Raw genomic sequence first — 25,334 nt, forward strand, 5'->3', positions numbered from 1 at the left:
GTGAAGTGAGCCATTTTAGTGAAGGAGTCCACGGTTACCATAATTACTTGATTTCCCACTGAAGAGGGTAAAGAGCACATGAAATCCGTGGAGATAGTGTGCCATGGACCTGGGGGAACTGGTAGTGGGCGAAGTAATCCTACTGGTTTAGTACAGGGTGTCTTGGCTTGAGCACATATAGGACTGGATGATACATAATCTTCAGCATCTGTCTTGAGAGTTGGCCACCAGAAGGAGCGAAGCAGAAGTTCTTGGGTAGCTTTCATTCCTCGATGACATGCGATGGGGGAATCATGGCACATACGTAAGGCTTCAGTCTGTACTAGCTTAGTGGGTAAGAACAGGGCCTTATCATGATAATAATACCCTTGATCTATATGAAGTTGAGGACGCAACTTATTCAGCTCTGTATCTTCTAGACGGGAATATTCGGACTTGACTTGGTCTAAAAAAGTCTGTACTAAACCAATGATCTTGTTATTGTCAAATAGGTTCTGTACAGGAGAATCGCTACACTCAGGATAACGTCGAGACAAGGCATCCGCCAGGATGTTCTGAGAACCAGGGATGTATGTGATATAAAAGTCATATTGGCTGAAAAAGAAAGCACATCGAGTCTGCCGGCTATTCTGACACTGGAAGTTTCTCAAGCATTGTAGATTTCTGTGGTCTGTCCGGGCTTCAAAGGGTTCTTTCGAGCCCATCAGAAAGTGTCTCCATTCTGTGCACGCGGTCTTTAAGGCGAGTAATCACGTTCTAGCACGGAATAGTTCCACTCTGAATCAGATAAAATGTGTGACAGGTAGAATACAGGGTGCTCTAAATTATCATCGTCTTGTCTTTGCAGTAAGGCAGCCCCAATGGCTCTTTCTGAGGCGTCTGCGACAACAATTAATTGTTTGCTGGTGTCTGGGTGTCGTAGAATAAAAGGCTTTCTTTAAGTCTTGAAAGGCTAACTCTGCTTCTTGTATCCAACAAAAGCCCTTCTTTAGATGGTCTTTTTTAAGGGTTTGAGTAATGTAGCTGGTTCTCTGGGCAAAGTCTGCTATAAATTGTCGATAGAAATTAGCTAATCCCAAAAAACACTGAGGCCCTCATTCTGACCTTGGCGGGCGGCGGAGGCCGCCCGCCAAAGTCCCGCCGTCAGGTTACCGTTCCGCGGTCGAAAGACCGCGGCGGTAATTCTGACTTTCCCGCTGGGCTGGCGGGCGGTCGCCTTCAGGCCGCCCGCCAGCCCAGCGGGAAAGAGGCTTCCACGATGAAGCCGGCTCGGAATCGAGCCGGCGGAGTGGAAGCTGTGCGACGGGTGCAGTTGCACCCGTCGCGTATTTCACTGTCTGCGCAGCAGACAGTGAAATACATTTAGGGGCCCTCTTACGGGGGCCCCTGCAATGCCCATGCCAGTGGCATGGGCACTGCAGGGGCCCCTGCAATGCCCATGCCAGTGGCATGGGCACTGCAGGGGCCCCCAGGGGCCCCGCGACCCCCCCTACCGCCATCCGGATCCCGGCGGTCGGAGGGGTCGGAATCCCCTCGGCGGCGCAGCAAGCTGCGCCGCCTTGGAGGATTCAATGGGGCGGCGGTACACTGGCGGGAGCCCGCCAGTGTTGCCGGTCCGACCGCGGCTTTACCGCCGCGGTCGGAATCCCCATTGGAGCACCGCCGGCCTGTCGGCGGTGCTCCCGCGGTCCTCCGCCCTGGCGGTCTTTCACCGCCAGGGTCAGAATGACCGCCTGAGTCTCTTTTATGGAAGAGGGAGATGGCCAATCCAATATAGCTTGCACCTTGTCTGAATCGATGGCGACCCCAGTTTGGTTAATGCAATATCCTAAGTATTTTACCTCTGTTCGATCAAACTCGCACTTCTCGGGTTTGCAAAATAAATGGTGTTGTCTGAGTCTCCCTAGAACTTGGAGAACATGTTCAGAGTGTTGCTCTGGATAGACAGAAAATATTAAAATGTCGTTGAGATAAACAACCACTGTTTGTTGTAGAAGATCGGAAAAAATAGAGTCCATGAACCTTTGAAAAATGGAAGGGGCATTGGTGAGTCCGAATGGCATTACTCGATATTCGTAGTGACCGAAAGGTGTTCTAAAAGCGGTCTTCCACTCATCACCTTCTTTGATCCTTAAAAGATGGTATGCTCCTCTGAGATCCAACTTGGTAAATCTCTTTGCCCCTCTGACTGCTTCCAGGATGTCCTTAATAAGGCGTAACGGGTACCGATCCTTAATAGTGATCTTGTTTAATCCTCTGAAATCAATACAGGGACGCAAATCTTTAGTCTTCTTAGGCACAAAGAAGAGGGGAGCCCCTGCAGGTGAAGAGGAGGGAGCAATCAATCCGCTCTTTATGTTCTCATCAAGGTATTCCTTAAGAATCTGCTTCTCAGGTTCTGTTAGAGAATACATTCGCCCAAAAGGAACCACTGAATCTGGTTCTAAAGGAATGGCGCAATCGTATTCTCTATGTGGTGGCAGTTCAGGTTTTTCTGGCTTCCGGAATACATCAGCATATTCTTGATAATGACTGGGTACTCCCTGTAGGACGTTAATAGAACATCCCACCTTAGGGGGTGCTGCTAATAGACCTTTTGGGGACCAGTAATCTCCTGCTGAGTAGCAGTGGTGTTGGCAGAAGTGAGAGGATAAAGAAATAGTTTTTGGTTCCCAGTTGGTGCAAGGGTTGTGCCGTGTGAGCCATGGAATTCCCAGGATCATGACGTGATGTGGTGATGAAATTAAATCAAACGAAAGATTTTCTTGGTGTTTCCCGAATTGGAGACAGAAAGTAGCGGTGGTGTATTGTACAGGTCCTGAAGCCAAGAGTGATTCATCCACTGTGTGAACTTGTTCTGGTACTTCCTTAGGTATTTGTGCTATCTGTCGTTCCTTTGCCCATGCTTCATCTAAATAGATACCACTGGCCCGCAGTCCAATAAGGCCAAAGTTCTTTCTTCACGGCCATCAGTTAAGTGAAGGATGACTGGTAAAAGGAAAAGAGCAGTTCCTTCCTCCCTGGAAGAACAAATGGAAGGTATTTCACGATTTCCCGTCCTCACCCTTCTCACTGAGGACGGGAGTTGGCGTTTCCCAAAGGCTTGGCTGGACGAACGGGGCAGGTACGAATTAGGTGGTGACCAGCTGCACCACAATACAGACAAAGTCCCTTCCTTCATCTGTGTTCTCGTTCACTAGCTGATAAAGGTCCTCGAGCCGTATCGATTTGCATAGGTTCTTCCTCGGTAGCCCCCTTAGGTTCAGGACAGACTTCTTCGGTACGATGAGGGAAGGTGCGAGACGTCACTGAGTGTGATGGCAAACGACTCTTCTTCTTCTCCATTCTTCGCTCATTCAACCGATATTCTATCGTCAGTGTCTGATCCATCAACCCTTTAAGGTTCTCTATTCTAGCAGAGTGCACCAGTTCATCCTTAATGTCCTCTCTGAGACCCCTGCGAAACAGAGTCACCAAGGTACGTTCTACCCATGACGTTTCTGCTGCCAATTGTCTGAAACGGGTGATGTATTGTAATACATCTTGATTTCCTTGTTGGATATCGCAGAGAGCTTCTTCTGCTGACGACTCGAGTCCAGGGCGCTCAAACATCTGTTTAAAGGTAGTGACAAAGTTGGAATAATTAGACAGACAAGGGTCATTTCTTGTCACTAAAGGAGTGGCCCACGCCAAGGCTGGCCCAGATAGGGCGCTAATCAAATACCCCACCTTGGTCTTGTCTTGCACAAATTGTGAGGGGCGAAAAGCGAAATAGACCATCAAGGCATCCAGGAATTCCCTCAAATTGTTAGGATCCCCGGAGAAACGAGGTGTAGTGGCAGATACCGAAGGAACACCAGTGGTCCTGGATGCAAAGGCTTGTCAATAGACGGTGTTTTCAGTACGTAGCTGTTGGAGTTCTTGAGGCTGTTGTTCTATAGTCATGAGCAGGATCTGGCTGGTGGGTTCTGTATTCACCACTGGATTATCCATGGTTCCGGACTGCAACTGGATTTTTGGGCGTTGCAATCTGTCACGGTTTACACTGGGCTTACCATCGGAGTTGATGAGAGTTGGGGAACGACCCCGATTCCGGCAGGTTCTGCTCTGGCCGAGGTAGGGGTGACCCCTTCCAGTAGCCACGGTGCTGTTTGACAATAGCAAGCCACTACAGTCCGTGCCCTCCAGAAGGAGTCCCAGAGGAAAAACCCCAAAAGGGTAAAAAACCTCCAGGTCAAGAATAAACCAGCCGGAGCGTGACTACCACCAAGGAGTGTTGCAACGCAATGAGCAAGAAGCTGAATTCCCCTTATATACCCCTAGACAGGAAGTAGAAACACCCCATCTTGGATTGGGGAAGAGGTTATAACAATGAATAAAGAACATGCGTCTAAACAAGAGAAACAATGCATGATGGGAAGAGAGGAAGTGAGCAGCTGCTGGGAAAGAGAAGGACATTCATAAAAGAGAATCATGTGCAAAAATCCAGCTTTTGCTTGTATGGCCGGTAAGTGGTGGAAAAAGAGGGTTTCCTAATATGCCTAATAGGCCAGAATGTTAAGCGCACTAATGCGCTATGCGCGGCAGGTTCGAGAGCCAACTCGGAGTCTCATCTCCTGCCGCGTCTGCCCTTGCAGAAAAAACAAAAGAAGGGGACGCGGCGAGTGCCGCGACCCCTGGCCTGACTCGCGGCTTCCCCCGCGGTCTGCTCGCAAGCCGCGGCTTCCCCCGTGGCCCGCTTGCAAGCCGCGACTTCCCCCGCGGCCCGCTCGCAAGCCGCTGCTTCCCCCGTGGCTTGGCCGCGGTGTTTACCGAATGCCGCGCGGCGGCGGCCTGTGCTTGCGGCCGCGGCGCGACAGTAATGGGCTTAATCAGGCTAGACCTTTTGCTTATACCTCCTTCACTTTACTGCATCCAAACCTTAGTCTGACAATCTACTTTTCAATTAGTACAAATATTGCTATAAAGTGCAAAAGGTGATATTGGAAAGCATCGAACCGAAACATTTTCCCATAATGTCACCTCATGTACCCTTATTCCCTTTCCTGCTGCATCATGTCCTATGATACCACCTCTATAATGCTAGAAAACATATACAGGGGGAATTGTGCAAAGCCACTGTAAAAAGCAACAGTGGGATTAAAAGCATTGAACGGCACCAGACTAGAACTTTTGCTCGCACTTCCTTCACTTTACTGCATCCAAACCTTTGTCTGACTGCAACCGTTCCGCTTTTTATAAGAAATTTTATGAAGGCCGCAACCACTTGGGGTTTTTCACCCTTTAGTCAAAAAAGTAAGGCATGACATCATGTTGTGATGCCATGTTGATTTAAAAGGTTATGCATCAAAACCTTGTGTTCAGTTAGAAGCTTTGGGCAGATTGATACAATGTGACCCAGGCTATCCGTGTATTGATAACAAAGCCTACACTCGGAACTAATGGATTCCAGTAACCATTTTGTTTGACAATCAATCGTCCGACCCGGACGAAAATGTAAATGAAGCAACTTAATTTAAAAAAAGAATCTCATTAACACAGTTAAATATGATTGCAGGATGGGTTACTGTAAGAGTTAATTACTGTCCACCTGTGTCTTCCTTTGCTAAAAACGTCCTTGTCCCTTTTCCATGACATCTTTATTTGTTTATTTAGGGATGTTTTGAAGAGGTCATGCGGGAGAGTTAATTCATATAGGTCATTTGCCTCTAATTTGTTCAAGGCCAGGTCAAAAGCCCGTGACCAGCTGTTTGTTTTATTTGGTAAAGCGGTTTCAATTTCTCTCCATATCTGAAAAGGCAGTGTCGCCTGATCGGACGGCCTTAATAGCAACATGTACTTAAGAAAGGAGCCCTGTTTAACTCTTGGTTGAGCAAACCAAAACACCAACCGCAACTAAGCCGGGGAATCGCTTTGCGGCAGTTGAAACAGAATGCGAAAGACCTCAATTTCTGTGGAATTAAGAAAGCCTGGAAGGCCACTGTGCTGAAATTTATTGCTGGAGTTAGTTTGGCTTTTATAACCGCAAGGAGGGGCATCAGCATTGGGCTTTTCAGTTTGTGGTGTAAAGACTGAAAAGCTGCAATTTAGGGAGCACTGTTTGGTTTTAACGAGTTGAGATTCAATCGGTAAGACAGGTGATCTTGGAGCCAGGCACCAAGATATTTATAGCAAGAACTTCTTGAGACCTTCAGACCGCCCAGGAACTAGCTGCCTTATTTTCCAGACCCTCCTTCCGATCACAACGATCTGAGTTTTTGTGAGATTCACCACCATTTTGTTCTCTGTCCAGTATGCGTGGAGATAACAGGCAGATGTTAGGCAGGTTACACAGGAAGGCAGACTGAACAGGAAGGACAAAATCCAAAAAAGGCTTAGAAAAGAAAAGCTATCAATAGGTGGAATAGATCACCCCTGTCCCCAAAATGTCATATTCGTTTTCACAGCCTTCATGGGACCAGCAATGCTAACTCTACAGCATCCACGATGAAGGCCAAGTGTCAACAGTCTATCAGCTAATGGCAAAAGCATCAAAGACAGCAAAAACACCCCTAGACCACATCACATTGACAGGACACAGTTACAAGACAAGCCCAGGAATCAAGTCGCAACACCACCTATAAACCACAAAAGTTTTATATTTCACACTGATATTGTTTCTTGTATACCTTGCAATTCCACTCATACTCTCCAAGTTTATGTCAACTCGGATAGAGAGCTGAGGAGGATATGACTGTTTGACATCTTTGTTTGGGGGAAAGGGGTTGGTCTTCAGCTTAGACTCTGTAAGTATGAAGGGGTGATTACAGTACAGACGTTCTTGTTGCATGATAGGTCAATGCCACCAAGTGTAAGGATCCAATAGTATTAATAGATGTTGCATCCCTTACCCTCAGTTACTTTTCCCACATATACTCACACTTGTACAGATTTTTCAGATGGCAGATGAGTTAGCATCCATGGCTTCTGGAAATGTTGGCAGGTAGGGCCCATTATATTAAAAATATGTAGCTAATTACGACAAGGAAGGACATATTCAGAAGAAAGAAGAAAACTTTTATTCAGTATGAAAAAATTCATCCATTACAGCAAATAATCACAAATACATAGTTAATATAACAATAAAACCATATATAGTAAAAACGCCCATCAAAAATATAAACATATAAAAACCTCATTCATAAAAAACAATAAGATAGAAGAATTCATTCTAACAACTCTACATTTTTACGCCAGGTAATAGCTCCCTTCAGGAATGATCCCAGGCCCTTCCACACCAATACATCTGAGGCCATTTGCAACCACATAAAAGCAGGACGATATTGCACGAAACTCTTGGGCCTTAGGAGAGGTAATAAAAATCGAGTTCTAAACGGTGCATAAAAAACACAAAACAATGTAAAATGGGGCAAGGTCTGTTGGGACACCCAATCACAGGGGCAGGGTCTAATACATTTTTCCCCATACTGACCTAGCGGGAAACACAAATTACTTCTAATGATCTCCAGACGGAATCGAGTTATAAGAGACCTTTCCCTCACATCCTCTATCTCTAAGAGATAGCGCTCAGGACCCACCCACATCTTTAGCATGATGAAATCCCTGATTGATTTTTTCCCTAAGGTCTTCCCCTCCCTCTTGGTCTACTGGATTCTCAGAAAATTATCCTTAACCCATTTCTTATCATAGCTAGTCAGGCCCTCAGGATAGTCAAACAAATCAGGCCGCCCCAGGTCATGACCCATCTTCCTTATGTGCGTCAGCCAGGGAATATTCTTTGCATTGTCACAAGCCAAACAATCCCTTAAGATATCCCTATTAAGAGTGGCATGTTCGTTACTCCAGATTGAGATCCATAACAGAAGGGGAGCCAACTGGATAGTGTCCTGCACAAACTCAAACTCCAGTTCCAGGTGAAGGCAAAAACCAGGGATATTTTGTCCAACTCCCAGTAGCCTTCTGCAGAACCGATTTTCTTCGACCGTAAGGGCTCGGGTATCCCTGTACCCCCAAAGTGCCGCACCATACAGCAGGACAGGAAGGCATTTCCGCCTATAAATTTCAAGCAAGGGCTTGATAGGTTTACTACCTACCCTTACAGCAAAGTCAAAAGTCGCACCAACTGTTGCATGAAAAAGCACACCCCTTCTGGCAATACAGGGTTTGCAAGATCCTTTCTCATCAAAGATGACCCCTATGTATGGAAACTCATGGACCCTGCAAATAATTTGATCCTCCACCCTTAGCTCCCCCACCCTGCTCAAGGGTCTTCCGCAGACCATAAAATGTGATTTCTTAAAATTGACCTCTAAACCCAAAGCTGACATAAAGGTGGCATAGGCTCTAACTATTTCCCGGAGACCATTCATAGTGCGGGCCATGAGGACCGCGTCATCCGCGTACGTCAGCACAGGGATATCAATACCATTCACCCAGATACAGTAATCTACACAGTCCAACAATGTACATATAGGAAACTACAACTACCTGTATTTGAAAATAGCTATACATGTGTTGTGAGCTGTGATGAACTAGTACACCAAAGAGTAAGAGGGGCAAAAAAAATGGCAAGGCAAACTAATGACACCATTAAATATGCCTTTGCCTTGGATGTATGGTCAGAGAAGAACATGATCAGTTTAAGGAAGAAGGCCCCTGTCTACGTATATTTTCACATTTGTCTCTAAGTGCAACTGTAGCGTTTACTATTGTTATGTATAATATGCCTGATAAATGTAGACATTTACAAGGAATACGGGAGGAAGTTGTTAATGCATCAAATACCTGAACCCTAAAGTGAAACTGGGAGAAACATGGGTGAGTGCAAAGGTAAGGAGGACTGCTTTGGGCAGGAAGGATGCTATTGCCAATGTCTTTGCTTTCTTGCAATGGATGCATCACAAGGGCACACAGATAAATGCTGACTGATTAAAACTTATTGACAGTAAGTGGTTTCTGCAGGGGTAGATTAACACTATCTTTCACCAACAATAACCTAATCTTATCAGACAATCCATATTCATCTGCACCATACGTTTATGTATGGTTTCTTCATGTTACAGACATCCCCACTCACCCATATTGCACATATGTGTGATAATCCAGCATGTTACAAAAACTTGTCTTAAAATATAATGAAATTCTCATAATTGTATTCATTTATTTTCATTTCCATTTCCATTTAAAACTAAACGTGTTTAGGCACACATTGTACGACAAGGAGAATGTGTGCCTAAACACATTTAGATTTATATGGAAAATAAATTTATAAACTTGTGAGAATTTCATTGTTTTACAAAACGTCCTCTATACAATGTTGCACTGTGGTCCATCTGAGGGTAGCACAGCAAATGGCCCTGAAGGTACAGAGAAAGACAAACTGGTGCCTTAGAATATCCTCGAGACGTATGGTACTTTACATTCTTGAAAATGTATTGTTGTGCTCCTGAAAAAAACAGGGTTGACGCGTTTTGGCAAGTCTCTTTATGACCTCCTCAGGACACAACAAGGTCAAGTGCTGAAAGGTAATTAAAATAAATTTAAATCACGTGTATCAACATTACGGTTCTTATTCTGGACAAACCATGCCAAAATGATCACAAGGATCTGTGCCTCCAACCGAAATCTCAGAAGAAAGGAAGAAATCACTTAGAAAGCAGGAGAGGGCACTTAAAATACCTGGAGTGCCAAACCTCTGCCAAATGCTATAGAAAGGGCTACCTAAGTGTCTACTACATCCTGAAAGGATGAAAAACCAAGACACAAACACCACAAAAGTGCTCTGATCAAAAGATAGCCTCTCCGATGTTCTTGACACCAGGTCCCCTGCGTCTCAATGTCAAGGGTGCACAAAGTAGAAGGAGAAACAAGGAGAAAACATATTAGGGTGTGGAGTATCCCCAGAAGCTCAGTACACTGAGGCATGCCTAATAGAACTCATCCAAACAGTCTGAACATGGCCCAATCACGTGTCACTGGCACGCTTCACAAACAAACTGTGATGCTCTTTGTAGGCACAATGGCCAATCGGCAATCAGAACTACATGGGTCTGACACTCCCACCCGGTGCTTTTCTTTGTGCAGAATTGACATTTTTACATCATGCACCCATATCTGAGAAATCATGGGTGCCGTATCGGATGTGTTTTAATCTTCAAATCCATATAACTATTAAAAAGAGGGGAGCACGTTCCCAAATCACTACCAAGAACTTCAGGAAGAAAAAGGAAAGAAAAAACAAATATGAAGTTCCAAATTGAGGTGGTATCTACAGGGGATCTCTGAAATCAATAAGAAAGGCAGGCAAAAGTGCTAGAGAAAAATGTGAAATACATATGAGAGGTCATTACCCCACGGTGTTATGAGTGGTGTTATGAGGGTAAATGAACATCAAAACAAACGTTTATACAAAACCATCACCATCAAAATAGTGTTACATAACTTGAACAAAGAGGTACAATAAAAAGACCATCATGGTTTTACATTAAAAACTGAAGGAGCAGATTTTATAAAGTACGAAAATGATGCATTTAACATTAATACTGTGCAGAATTAACCACATCAGAAAAACGAAGGCTTTAAACTGCAGAAGAAAAATTCATGTACAAGACAGTCATAGTTAGTGAATGTATCTTGAAGAGCTGAAGCTGCATTTTCTAACAATTGACCTAGTTCAAGAATGTGAAATATATGTTTCCTGGCCTTCTCATAGGCATTTGTTTCATAAACTGTATTAACTTGAATAAATCAATGACATGTAACCCTGCAAATGTTTCTAATTAATCAATAAGTATTGTACAATAATACATAAGAATGGTGTATATTAGTGAGTTAATGTAGAAGCCAAAACACAAAAATGCAATATCTTGAAGCAAATGATTGGTGAGAACTAACTGCAAAGTTATACAGTGTATTGAAAACAGCATGTATCTTCCTAACAGACAATTACAGCTTGTGAAAGTAAACAAGAGTACTTGTTTAGAAGATTAGACGTGAGTGTTTTCATAGGCAAAATGTATTTATCTGACTAAAGGATTGAAGCATATAAAGTGAAAAATAAAAACACTTGGTGATAACTGTTGTTACTTAATGTTGCCATCTGCAATATTGTATCCCGGAGAAGAGACAAAGCAGTGTTCCGTTCGCATGAAGACATTGAAAGCTGATTGGCTGACTGCATAAATGAAGAAAAATTATGTCCCAAAGGTTTAAGATTGTACTGCCTATAATAATGTTTGTTCTTAGAGTAGGTCAGATTCAAACTATCATTCATTAACGACTTTCCCTACTGAGTTCCTGCAGATCAGGCTGAGACTCTATTGACTTTCTGGAACCTCTCTTAATGAGAAGTTCTGCTTTGATTGATTCTGATATTTGAATTGGAAGCTTTACACCTTGATCTTTCGATTTGGAACTCTTTATGTGCTCTTACTGACACCTTTTTATATTACCTATTTCTCCAAATTCTTTTAACCATCCCCAGTCTTAGAGTGTGGATTATTTTAGTATGGACTGCACTTTACGCATTGTTTATGAATTATTGATTGCTTACTATACTTATTGATTAACTGATGAATTATATTGATGAAATTAATACTGACTTAATAAAGATAACCATATAAAGAGAATTATAAATAAAAATTCTAAGCTCACACCAAATCTCAGTTTGGATATTCGCACATCTGGAAAAGCATTTTTGTCATCGTAAATCACCCTATTCTGCGAATCGGGCTGTTAGTGATTGCAAAAATGCTTTGTACATGTGGCCCTTACTTCCATCTCCTTTGCCCTCTTCCTACCAGAACAAGTTCTCTTAATTTCACCTTCTCCCTCGCATGATGTCGCCACACCCCTTTCTTTCTTTCCCCGTTGAGTCAATTGTCCTTTTTATCGTTCTAGGATATTTGCAATTTCCAGGACCCACATCATGGGATCCCTTCTTTCCCTCCCAGATAAGTTTATTTGATTTTCTTCCACTGATTCCTCACACGCACATGTCAAAGGTGTAATCTGGTCTTCATCTCTCTGAGTTTCCCTTGGCGTATACCACGCCCTTTTCCTGAGGTCCACACAAGTTATTTTTGGGCAACCCCTACCTACCATGTCTTTTCTACAGCCAATCGGTTGAGATGCTGCTGCTCTGAGTTTTTCCCTCTTGGGCCCTCTTAACTAACCAAATCAGCCAAGTGGTATCATTAGCCATTAAACTATGGTTTGTAAACTGACGCATTAATTTTCCTAGTAGAGGCATTACCTATTGAGTAGATTAGGGTCTATTTATCCTGATGAAATTTGTATACGTTATGGGCACTTATGTGCATGAAACATGTTGACCATAATGAATCTAACCAAGGTTCATTATTATGCCTGTTTGGTTCAATCATATATTTTTTAATTTTGTCACTGATACTCACCAGGAAAAAATATTGCTAAAGGGAGTGTCCGTAGTCAATGTACTCAATTTTAACCTCTTTGTCACCCAGTCTAATAACTAGTCCCGCAATCACACAACTGGGACAGTGACCAAAGCTCAGACTGACACCAGACCAGAGGAAGAAAAAAGGAACTCGACAACGAACCCAGTTCCTGGGAGCCTGCTGAGTATTGCAGCGCCCACCCTGCGAGGAGCTAGCCCTTGATGAGGCATGACACCTAGGTGGGTGAGGGCTATTGCATCTTTTTAAATAAGGATTCCCCTAAATCTGAGGACATTATGAATCAAAGGTCAAGTCTGACTTTCTGGTAGAATTGCTGAACGGCACACCATTGTCTCCTAGGGTCTTTCCTGCAGCCTGGGATTGATGAGTCCTATTCAGGCAACAAGACTGCAGTTGTTCCATGATTATCGCTAGGGATGAAGATCGGCCCCCTGCAACTGAGCTTGATCTAGAGGCCTGTCTTTCAGGACCATGGCAAGGTCCTTCCAAGACTGTCTAATCTTGCCCAAGGCATGAAAGACCTTGTCGGGCTCACCCACTCTGTGGTTAACAATGGGGACTTTCACAGGTGCTGATGGATGGTCATTAGGTACCTGCTGCATGTATGAGACAAACCTACTCGAGGCCTGGCAAATTTATGAACAACCTCGGAAACAAGCCTTTCAAAACTAACCAACTTCACTAACACATCACAACCACCTAAACACCCATCTCCTCCCCTCTAATAAAGCTCACTACCCAGAAATAATCATTCTCATCCCAACTTTGTACCCAAAATCCAGCAGCCCTCTGCCCTGGTCTCCTCCTCGCACTGTTAACCTTGGCCACCCATGCCTTTGCTCTTTACTTAAAATCCCTGACCTCTCATTGTTCTGCTTTTGGACCCCCACTCCCATCCGAGAAATGACTTTTAACCCACCAACCAGGAAAACCTGAAGGTGTTTTCCTGCCCCAACCGACAAGAGACCTGCCCTCAAGTGTACTCCTAGTCTCAGAGCATCTCTCCCAAAAGGTCAGCAATCTTAAGCCTCAATTTCAACAAATAAAACTCATTACCAAGTAGGGACAAATGCACAACATCCTTTCTAAAGAGAGAAACATCCTCCTGCATTATCTCTGTGTGTACTAATATCCAAATCCTTGCAGAATCTTCTCATCTCTCTGTTGACCTTCTTCTGTTGCTTTTCTATGGCCCCATGATTCCTCGCACCTCGTAAATACCTTCTGGGCACCACCTCCATCAATAAAATATGTGATCCAGCCCACCTCTCTTTAATTCTTGCCAAGTCTACCTTCATTACTTTCAGCAAACCTATTCCTGATAAAGACACTGAATCAGTCTCCCCTAGATGCACCCCCAAGAAGTCCCGACAAAAAACAGCCACTAATCTCTAATCTCTTAGATTGTGTACCCAACAGCTCACCGCATCTCATGCCACTCCCTTCCCACCCCCACCAAACCAATACACGAGCTCCATCGATTCCCAGCTGCCAGACAAAATGCCTCTATTCCGCATGTTTCACTGGTCAATGGACGAACAAGTGCCAGACTATCCAAAATGTGGAAGTGCTTCTGCTGGGACCTGCCACACAACCTGAAAAGAAAAAGAAAATTACCCAAAGATCATGCAATAACATCCATAACAAATGGCAATTTGTTCAAATATCAAACAGACTTTCTCAAACATAGCATTCAAAACATTGAGACCTCCAAAGCCTCATGTACATGATACCAGTATCCGAAGTGCCCAATCTCCTGACTTCAGTAGCTGCTCCTATACAAAAGGAGTGTGTGCTATAATCTCTCGGGGAAATGCCCAATTTACCAAGCACCATCCTCAAAACAGATAGTACCTGAAAATAATTCAGTTAAGAATCGTCCTCATGAATTGACACATATCTCGAGTCTACAGGCAGAAAGTGAGCAAAAGAAAACCAGAAACCCACCGGACATGTCGGGGGGGCCATTGGTTGTAAGAGAACTTCTTGTCCCCTCCCTAATTGATACATTTTGGGTCTAGCCAACCATATTCTGGTCCCCTCCTCACCCACCAAACATTAGAATACAACAAACCTTCCTTCACCCTCATACCCAAAAATTCAAAGAGAAGACAGGCACCATAAAACATCCAAGACATGCGCAGAGAAAACAATCCAGCCTCCCAAGGCGAGAAGCAAATCCCCCCCAACTCAGCAGTGATGCCCGGCAATAATTTACAGGAAACTGATCGCCTCCTATCCACCCCAAGCCCCACCTTCCCTAGGTCAACCCGCACCAATTCTTTTACAAACTTTGCCCTCCATTGGATCATATCCCCCAAAATACTTATCATAGAAAGAGATCCCTGGCAACTTACCCGATAAAGGGCCAGATGTAGCAAAGGGTTTGCGCCTCGCAAACGGCGAAAATCGCCGTTTGCGAGGCGCAAAAGCCTCTTTGCTATTCAGAAATGCATATTGCGAGTCGGGACCGACTCGCAATATGCATTTCAGAATCGCAAATAGGAAGGGGTGTTCCCTTCCTATTTGCGATTCGGAGTAGAATGCAATTGAAGTGGATGGTAACCCACTCGCAAATTGGAAGGTGTCCCCATGGGACCCCTTCCACTTTGTGAATGGACCCACAAATATTTTTTCAGGGCAGGGAGTGGTCCAAGGGACCACTCCCTGCCCTGAAAAAATACCGAAACTAAAGGTTTCGGTTATTTTTTTTAAGTGCAGCTCGTTTTCCTTTAAGGAAAACGGGCTACACTTAAAAAAAACTGCTTTATTTAAAGCAGTCACGAACATGGAGGTCTGCTGACGACAGCAGGCCTCCATGTTTGCGAGTGCCTAGACTCGCTATGGGGCCGCAATTAGCGACCCACCTCATGAATATTAATGAGGTGGGTCATTGCGACCCCATAGCGAGTCGCAGTCGGTGTCTGAGACACCGTACTGCATACCAATTTGCGAGTTGCAAATTGCGAGTCGCAGGGACTCGCAATTTGCAAGTCGCAAATTGGCGTTTTGCTACATCTGGCCCAAAGTCACTGCGGATAATCCTGCGTTAATCTGCATCATAATAAAACATACCACATACTCCCTCCTCTGTAACAAAGTCAGCACGCCATCCACCCTCTTAGAAGCACCGAATTAACAAAATCAGACCAGGCCTGAGCATAATTCCTGCGAGTTGACTCTGCTATGGACTGCTGAATCAAGCGTAACATCCTCAGTCTCTCAGTAACCACAGATCCCGAGGCATCACTATCTTCGTTGGGTCTGCTTCCGGACAAGCCCATTGAATTGCTGCCACTGTGAATGAGTTAGGGCATCAGCGATATCATTATTAACACCCTGAACGTATCTAGCCCTGAACATAATATTAAACTTCAAGCATCCCAAGAGAAAAATCCTCAGCAGTTTCAAAACTCACATGCTTTCTGGGAATTTACCAAATTGACCACAGATTGATTAACCCCATGGAAGACCACTCACCTGTATGCCAGGGTCTTACCCCATAATACCAGAGCCACCACCAATGGAAAAAACTCCAAAAAGGCAATACTGAGTCTGGCTGACTTCCATGCCCCTGGCCAATCCTCCACTGACCTGTGGCCATCCTAAAAAAACACCAAAACCATGTGCTCCTGATGCATCCGAAAAAAACTTGTATCTGCCACTACCACTCCAAATTGTCACACCATTGAAATCCTTAAGGAAGGGTATCCACATCCTGAGATCCGCTTGAATGCTGATGCGTAATCTTACCCTGGGTTGTGGAAAAACAGCGCTCTTCACTGAGAAACCAAGCCACATGTAAAAAGTACGTCCAACCCTCACCACATGGAATGCAAAATTTAAATGACCCAAAATACATTGAACCTGTCTCAACTCCAACCTGGACTTAGCCACAGCCTCATCCAACAAGGAAATTAACTTTTGTTCTTTGTCCATAGGTAAACTCACCTCCATCTTTTGTGAATCCACCTCGATCCCTAATAAATTAATGCATGTGCTAGGACCCTCTGCCTTCTCCAGAGCTAAAGGAGCACCCAGCTCCGCCATTGATGTCTTAAAAAGCTCCAACGTTCTCCACCAATCACCAGAACCACCTCTTTCCACCAAGAGAAAATCATCCAAGTAGTGTGTAACAGTTCGCACCCCACTCCCAAATTGGAAAAAACACTGTAAAAGGAGCTAAAAGCCTCAAACAATGAACACAATACTGAGCAACCCATTGGCAAAGTCCTGTCTATGTAAATAGAATTGTCAAACTGCAAACCCAACAAGGAAAAATCCTCTGGATATACTGGCAAAAGCCTGAAAGCAGGTTGAATATCAGATTTTACCATTTCCGCTCTGACTCCACAGGACTTAATCAACGTAAGGGCCTCATCAACAGAGGCATAATGCACCACCGAATCTTCTTGGGCTATAAAGTCGTTGACAGATTCTCCTATGGGCCAAGACAAGTGATGAATCAATCTAAATTCACCCTGCTGTTTCTTAGGAACCACACCCAAAGGGGAAATGGTCAAATTTGCCAAAGGCCAAAAACCTAAAAGGCCCCACAATCTTCCCCTGAGCAGGTCCCTTATTCATCTTGGCCCTCATTACTTCTGGATTCTCCTATGCAGAACTCCGATTTTTTGCCCATCTCCGAACTCTAGGGCCCTTATAACACAAAACAAAACTGTCCAAAAAAAACCAGTACAAGCTATATCCTGCTTCGGGTAGAACTTCAACTTGTAAGTTAAGGTCTGAAACTTAATAGGAGTAGGGCCCTTTCCCACCACCTGTTGCATCTGACCTCTTCTCTTATCTCCACCTCTGACTGCATTTCCTTGCCATCCCCACTGAGCCTACCCAAAGCACTGGACCAATGGATGCTTCCCCCCGCATTTGGGGCAGTCATGCCAAAATGTACATTGGAGGCGTGTACATGGCCCTCTATTGAAGGAGCAGCAAGAACGATTTGGGGAAAATTGCCCCCTCCTGAAACTCCCCACCCCATATTGGGTGCGGAGCCCCTGAAGGGGCTTGTATTGCAATGGCAAAACAATAGCAGTGTTGACGAACAGGACATTGTTAGCCGTGTAAAGCCATTCCATGAACAGCTCCTTATCTATCTCCCCCCACTCGTCTGGGTTAACTGCTAATCTGGTGTGAAACTCCCATAGTCCATCTGTACTCTCTGCACCACATTCATGTATTTGAAAAGGGCACCACATTGTTCTGGATGTCACTCACAATACACACTTGCAAAGATTAAGAAAGCGGAAGTCCAATTCTCTATAGTAGTGGACACCTTTAGCCTGCGTGCTAGCTCCCACTCTTCCTCTTTTGAGCCCTCCTTTGCCTGTACCCCTCTATGAAACAGCTTGAAAACGTCCACAAATTTCCCCTTACAGATCTTACCTTTCATTTTCTGTGTGAGATGTGCCCCCAGAGGCATCTACACTCCAATATAAGTAAATCTCTTATTCTTGATACTACCCCCGAAACACCACCATCATCTTTACCCATCTTATCACTTCCTGTGATTGAAACCGATTCCCCGCTCATCTTACCATCATCCTTTGCAGTACCGGGTTTGTTAACTTTATTCTCTTCCACATTTGTTTGTATCTCCATGTCCTTACCTCCATTCGCACACTTATCATTCTGTGGTGCTTTAACTGGAAAGTTTCCCACTGCCACAGACACCACCTTAACAACTTTGGGCCTGTCCACCAACTTAGGAATTCCCCAAACCACTCTCTGCTTACCTCTAGGGACTGAAGCGCACTGCTCTTGATTACTCCTGGTATTCTTCAAAACCCACTGTGTCGCACTGGACCGGCTTCTGCACCGTCTTCTGAAAAACACCAACACTACTCCTGGTGTTAAATGTCCACCCAACCCCGATGCCGTTGTTGTCACCAACGGAGTACCAGCTTCCTCATCCACTATTTCGCCTTCCTCTAAACAACCCTCCTCTTCATAATATAAGATTTCCTCCTCTCACCCTGTTATATCCACAAAACCAGCAGCGTCCCAGCTAATGCTTGTCTGCTTCCCATCGTTCGCATTAGTGCAGCATCAACGGGCTCCTATGATGTCAAGCAAGTCACTCTGAAGCCTGCTCTCACTTCAGACCAACACCCAGGCGGTTCTTCGACCCCCACCAGCATCCATACATCGTTGGAGCCTGAAACATTGCACCACTGCTGGCCATTCTCCCTTCAAGCCCCTCAGCCTAGAGAAGTTCTCACACCCTGTCTTACTAAAAGCTGCCCTGGGCTGGAAAGGGATTTCTCTGTCCTCTGCCTGCCCCATAAGATCTCCACTCTCCTAATAAAGCAAACCGATACCATCCAACTTCCAGCTTCCCCCTTACCACCTACGCTAACCCCCATACCTATTGCCCCTAAACGACTAGTTGCCCCATGAAGAGCTCCATTGTCCACTGCCCATCTCTGAATTTTATTTATCAAGGGGCTGACCCAGCTGGGGACCAACTGTTGGGTATGGTTAGGCCATCCCCCAGCATTAAATGCAGGCACATTACCTACAAAATTCACCCTGGACCATTTCTACTGCTTGACCTATGCCCTCCTCTTCATCCAATTCAATTATCACAATTGGATTGTTAAAAACTATGGGCGCTTCCCTCTTGGCAGGCGCTCCACAGTACCTTTCCTCTAACGTGCTGTGCAGCCTGCAGTTAGCTGCAGACACGTCATCAAGTGCCACAACACTTGCAGCATCCTCATTCTTACATGTGCCCAGTGCAGGCACGAGCTTGTCAACACAATAATCCCCCTGCCGGGGATCATGTGCCATTGCAGCCTCCACAGCGAGACCTCTTCCCTGTCCCCCGACGTGCTCCCTCAGTAACGCGCCTGATCATTTCACTGTCCTTGGGCCCCCCCTCACCACCGCCGACCCGCTTCTGACTACAGGTGGCAATGCGGGCTCAGCTACAGTATCCCAAACAGCATCTGATGTAGGTAACAAACACACCAGCCTCAGTCATTTTTTTCTGTTTAAATCTCTTTGTTTTTGAGCGGAGAGGTACAGGCAAAAGCTGCACTGGCAACTCCCTCTTCTGACACTCTTTTAGGGTGTTTTAATCCACCCATGCCTGTTCCAGCACCCCTTCCTGAAGCAAGTCCTCCATGCCTGTCTTCCTGCAACACCTTAAGGGCCTATTACACTCTGCTGACAGTAGCCATGATAAAGTTGAGGGCTACAAATACCACTAAAGCTACCATAAATATCAAAATGTACTCTGGCCTACCTACTCTTATCTGCGATGACAGAAATTAACCACGCCCTGCACTTAGGTGTGACGCCGGCCAAAGAGGCCGCCCACTTCCGCCACCCCTGGACTTTTTCTTAACAGACAGAAAAGCAGCTTGTAGTGGGACATTGGACCATCTGGGATAGCTAACCACCTAGACGTCCTGCTCAGTATCAGAATAGGACACAGAACTGGTGGACCCACTTTCACAGTGCTGATGCCGCAGCAGCTGCACTTATGGTTGCGCAGTCTGGCTGCAATCGCAGCATTCTGAGCTGGCCGAAATTCCAAGTTGTGCTACAATGCCCGAATTACTGGGCCCAGGGCAGATTTAATCACCAAGATGAATTACTCTGTTGGATCGGCATGCCTGAAAGGGCTCAGTCCTCCCTCTGCACAGTGTAACCGATTTCCTTAGATCACATCATGCCTTTGTGGTCCGCAAACCACAGCCGTGGCTTCATTCATGCCCCTTAGTCGCTACGGCGAAGTGAAAAGGAAAGGCCTGGTTGAGCCCGGCCTAAATAGCCCCCCACAACATCACAATGTCAGGGGCTGAAGTGAAGCGACAATCATGCACCTGACTTCCTGCCTCCTGTCCCCTGCCTGCGACTCACAGGATGGATGACGGGAAACACAACCTGAGCTAATTTCTTGCCTCTCTTTCCCTTAGCCAAAGAGTCACAAAAGAAGGGGGTATTCAGATTCACGATTGCCCTAGGTCCTTGCGCCACTTACCCCTACAGGATGAGATCTGTTAAGAAGAATTGGTGAATTGGGGATCTTTTACATTCAGAACCCTTCTTAACGTTTTTTGACAGAAGGTCTTTATGAGTCCAAGTCCTGATTTTGTTCCAAAAGTACCACTGCCTTTTCATAGTTCTGGTGATTTGGTGTTCCCTATAGCATCCATTTTAGGCCATCCTCATCCCTACTTCTCATCCTCGCTTCTCATACATCATCCCCTACTTCTCATCCATCATACATCATCCTTACTTCTCATGCATCATTCCTACTTCTCATCCATCATACATCAGCCCTACTTCTCACCCATCATCCCTACTTCTCATCCATCATACACCATCCCTACTTCTCATCCCTTATCCCTGCTTCTCATCCCTACTATTCATCCATCACGACAACTTATCTTCCATCATCCCTACTTCTCATCCTTACTTCTCATCCATCATCCATCATCCCTCATTCTCATCCAGCATCTCTACTTCTCATCCATCATACATCCTCCCTACTTCTCATCCATCATCCCTACTTTTTATCCATTATACATCAGCCCTACTTCTCATCCATCATCCTTACTTCTCTTCCATCAACCCTACTTCTGATCCCTCATCCCTGCTTCTCCTTCATCATTCCTACTTCTGATCCCTCATTCCTGCTTCACATCCATACTTCTCATCCATCTTCATTCATTCCTACCTCTCATGCCTCATCCATCATCCCTGCTCCTCATCCATCATCCCTACTCCTCATTCCTCATCCCTCAGTCATACCAACACATTTTCAGTTTTTAGAAACACACCATCACACTGATTGGTTGGCAACACCCAATCAGAATTATGAGAGAGAGCTGTATTCTATTTCACCGAAAAACAGCTTTCTCATTGCACGGGCTGGGTGAAGACAGAGGAGAGGAAATGCAACTGTATTTTTTGTTTCCAGTGAATTCAAGGCTGTACAATGTTTCATTTTATTTAAGTAAGTGTTTTTCTGTTTACACAGGCCTCTGCAGAATGCTCTGCTGGTTTGGGAAATACAAGGAACCAACAGCTTGGGCCATAAACAGCTCTTGGAGAAATGGTTATACAGTTCATCTGCAGTTCAACCAAAAACTTTTCTGGTTGCAGTTTCAGATGTAGAAAGAAAATGTTTAAAATCAACTCTGGTGACAGTGTAATCCAATTCATCCTAACCTTTTCTGGTTTCATTATTATTTGTAACAAAATGTTTAAATCGGAGACTGCTCTTTTCGGAAACCAGAATGGTTTTCATTGAACCTTAGATGAACTGTATAATCTTTTCTCCAAGAGCTGATTTATGGCCCAAGCTGTGGGCTCCTTGTATTTCTCAAACCAGCAGAGCTTTCTGCAGAGGCCTGTGTAAACAGAAAAACAGTTAAATAAAATGAAATGTTGTACAGCCTTGAATTCACTGGAAACAAACACACAGTTGCATTTCCTCTACTCCATCTTCACCCAGCTCAGGCAATGAGAAGGCTGTTTTTCAGGGAAATAGAATGCAGGCCTCTCTCATAACTCTGATTGGCTGTTGCCAAACAATCAGTATGAAGGTGTGTTTCACAAAACTGAAAATGAGTTAGTATGACTGAGGGATGAGGAGTAGGGGTGATCGATGAGGAGTAGGGATGTTGGATGAAGTCTGAGAAGTAGGAATGATGGAAGATGGATGAAAAAATGGATGAGGAGCAGGGATGAGAAGCAGTGATGAGAAGTAGGAATGACCGAAAAGAAGTAGGGATGATGGAAGAGAAGTGGGATGACGGAAGAGAAGTAGGGATGAGAAGCAGGGATGAAACGTATAGATGATGGAAGAGAAGCAGGGATGATGGATGAGAAGTAGGGAAGAAGTATGATGGATGAGAAGTAGGAATGATGGGAGAGAAGCAGGGATGATGGGTGAGAAGTATGGTGATATATAATGGATGAGAAGTAGGGATGATGGAAGAGAAGCAGGGATGATGTATGATGGATGAGAAGTAGGGATGATGGATAAGAAGTAGGGATGATGGAAGAACAGCAGGGATGATGGAAGAGAAGTAGGGATGAGAAGCAGGGATGAGACGTATAGATAATGGAAGAGAAGCAGGGATGATGGATGAGAAGTAGGGAAGAAGTTTGATGGATGAGAAGTAGGGCTGATGGGAGAGAAGCAAGGATGATGGATGAGAAGTAGGGTGATATATAATGGATGAGAAGAAGGGATGATGGAAGAGAAGCAGGGATGATGGATGAGAAGCAGGGCTGATGTCTCATGAATGTGAAGTAGGGATGACGGATGAGAAATAGGGATGATGTATGATAGATCAGAAGTAGGAATGATGGATGACAAGCAGGGATAAGACGCAGGGATGAGAAGATGGGGTGATGGAAGAGAAGTAGGGATGATGTATGAAGGATGAGAAGTAGGGATGATGGAAGAGAAGCAGGGGTGATAGATGAGAAGTAGGGATAAAGTATGATGGTTGAGAAGTAGGGATGATGGATAAGAAGTAGGGATGAGAAGTAGGGATGAGGAGTGAGGAATGGGGAATGGGGATGTCCTAAAATGGATGCTGTTGTTGCCAGCTTTTTGCCTTTACCGCCCTCACCTGTGGAATCATACCCTGGATGTCCACAGGACTTTGGAAATTTCTAGGACAGAATCCTTTAGAAAGGTTGACTTTGACTTTTTGTTAGTTACGTATGTGGTTTCAGGTCAAGATTTACAATCCTCAGCATCTCTTAATAGGTCGCTGAAGCAAGTCATCATAATATGATAAACAAAGAAAATCCCTCTACGCTCAAGTTCAGGGAAGGTCGGCTAGTGGGGTCCCCATATTTTGAGAGCAATGAAAGGAACCTCATTGGCTAACATATGTAGTGATGCCACATGGTCATCCTTACTATGTTTATGAGGCACTAAAGAATTCAATTGAGGGTAACTCCTCCTCCCACCCCCCTCTTTTGCTTCTTGTGTTTTGGAGTCAGTATTAAAACAGTAATGGTGTGATTACATTTCAAATTGGCATACAATGTAGGCGGCATATCTATAAATTGAAGAGGGAAGCTGAATTATTTGGTTTGTGTATGAGTTTAAGATGTAAGGACTGGGATGAAGAAGACGGACAAGGAGGTAATTACCTTGTTAATTACTAGTCATCTTCATTAGTCCGAGTCCTGGTCTTCCTCGTCAGAGTCCAGGATTCCCATCCATTCTATCCCTTTGGTGATGAATGTTGTTTGGCTTCAAATGTTTTTGGGGAGTTTGGAACCTACAGGAAATTAAGGAATTATGAAAAGTGTAGCATAAAAATGGAAAGCATATTCGAGGTGTTGAATGTTTTTAACTGGCTTGAGTAACAAAAAGTCTGTGGACAAGAGCGAATGCTCAATTTGTAAGGCCAGGTACGAGGAAGGCCAGGACTCAGAGTAATGAAAATGACCAGTAAGTAACTACCCCAGGACTTAGCATGGCAGAATTTTTTAAGCCCATATTTCCAACCTTACAGTCAGGTTCACAAGCCTCACAATGCTAGTGTTGACGGCTAAAAGGCAAGCCCTGGTGGACGGTGTGGGTCATGAGACGGGGATGCGCAGCAAGGCCTAGTGTTGGGAAACTTTATCCCTTTGAACTAAACGCCAGTTAACTCGCTTAAGGCCGCCTTCCCTGTGAGGAAGGTGGGTGCCTTAATCTTCAGCTATATATAGGCAGGTTGAGCTCACTGTATCAGTATGCTTTGACTTCCATTCAGGTGTTCACACGGTGCTTGTTATTGTTTGTTTATTTTCTCCTTCGCTGTATTTATTCGTTTTAATGTTATACTGTTCATTGGTATCAGTGGCTAACAAACGTGAAATCGGCCATGGTACAACCAATCGAAATGGAGCCCCAGACCTTTTGCTAGGCAGCGAAAAACAGGAATACGAGCTAGGGGTACGACTGACCTCTAACACCCTTGGCTGCCGATGCCATTGCACTTCCAGCAGTGTTGAGCCCCTGGTTGCTCGTTAGGTAGACAGTGGCCCCATAAATTGATTTAAAATTAACATCTTTATTTTTAGCCGCCCTTAGGCTTAGCAGCTTTGTATGCTGAACCTTGCATGGCATGCAGTAGACTCAAAATGTTGCATGCGGTGTGTGGATCCACGTTTGAGTTGTGGACAGAAAGCGGTAGCAGAGGCGGGGTTGTTTCTGGTCCCCCCGCCTGCCGGACCGACGGCAGCTGCCGGCAGCGGGACTCTCGGCTGTAACTTACACCGTCAGAACGGCAGGTGTCGCAGCTGTGCTCCCTCTCGGTCGCCTCTCTTCAGCCCCCTTCTCGCTTTCTGTCACTGCTGGTTGAGGGTTTGTAAAAAAAAAAAAAAAGTGTGCTCTGCGAAGCAGGCAGGCGGAGGCGTGAATCTGTAGTCGCACTGTCAGGCACCCGGCCCTGCATTATTCACCGAGCGGCCTTTCAGTCAGACGGCCCCGGAATCTTTTATTGTTTCGCCTCCCTGGAAACATAGGAAGGGGAAAGAATCATGTCTTGACTATTTATTTCTCCCTGGTGTGAGCGTTTTTTTTTTTACTAAGCTGGGAGCCATGTTTTGAAGCAGCCCTTTTACGGAATTAAACCATGACACCCGACCCAGGCTTGCAGAACTGACAACAAAGGAGAAATTAAGCAGAAAGTAAACAGGAAAGGAAGCGACTGGTGCGGAGGGCAGGAATCCTGAAGGGACGTTGCGGTTTTGAAACAATAATATCCCGGTGCTGCAGGGACTGTATCCGGCCCGGGGATCGGGGACGCCCGAGTGGAAGCCGGTGGACTCCGAGAAGGGGAGGTAAGTTTGTTTTGGTTTTCCGCGAATCCCTCTGACAGTGTGCAGGGCTCCGTGATGTTTCTCTCC

General features: G+C 45.0%; 1 protein-coding gene across 5 annotated transcripts in view; it reads left to right on the forward strand.

Annotated features, from left to right (window-relative positions):
- The window catches only part of CDK17 (cyclin dependent kinase 17), a 410,092-nt gene that overhangs the window by 10,983 nt on the left and 373,775 nt on the right, over positions 1–25,334 (forward strand). For 2 of the 5 annotated variants that reach the window (XM_069229532.1, XM_069229531.1), the window contains exon 1: positions 24,810–25,268. The exons of 2 other annotated variants lie outside the window; for them this stretch is intronic. The gene's annotated coding sequence lies outside the window, so the exon portion shown is untranslated. Of the gene's footprint in view, positions 1–24,809; positions 25,269–25,334 lie in introns of those variants that run through there. One more of the 5 variants, XM_069229530.1, reaches the window with a different exon arrangement.

This window comes from Pleurodeles waltl, chromosome 4_1 (genome assembly GCF_031143425.1).
Source record: "Pleurodeles waltl isolate 20211129_DDA chromosome 4_1, aPleWal1.hap1.20221129, whole genome shotgun sequence".
In the NCBI taxonomy this organism is placed as follows: Eukaryota; Metazoa; Chordata; class Amphibia; order Caudata; family Salamandridae; genus Pleurodeles; species Pleurodeles waltl.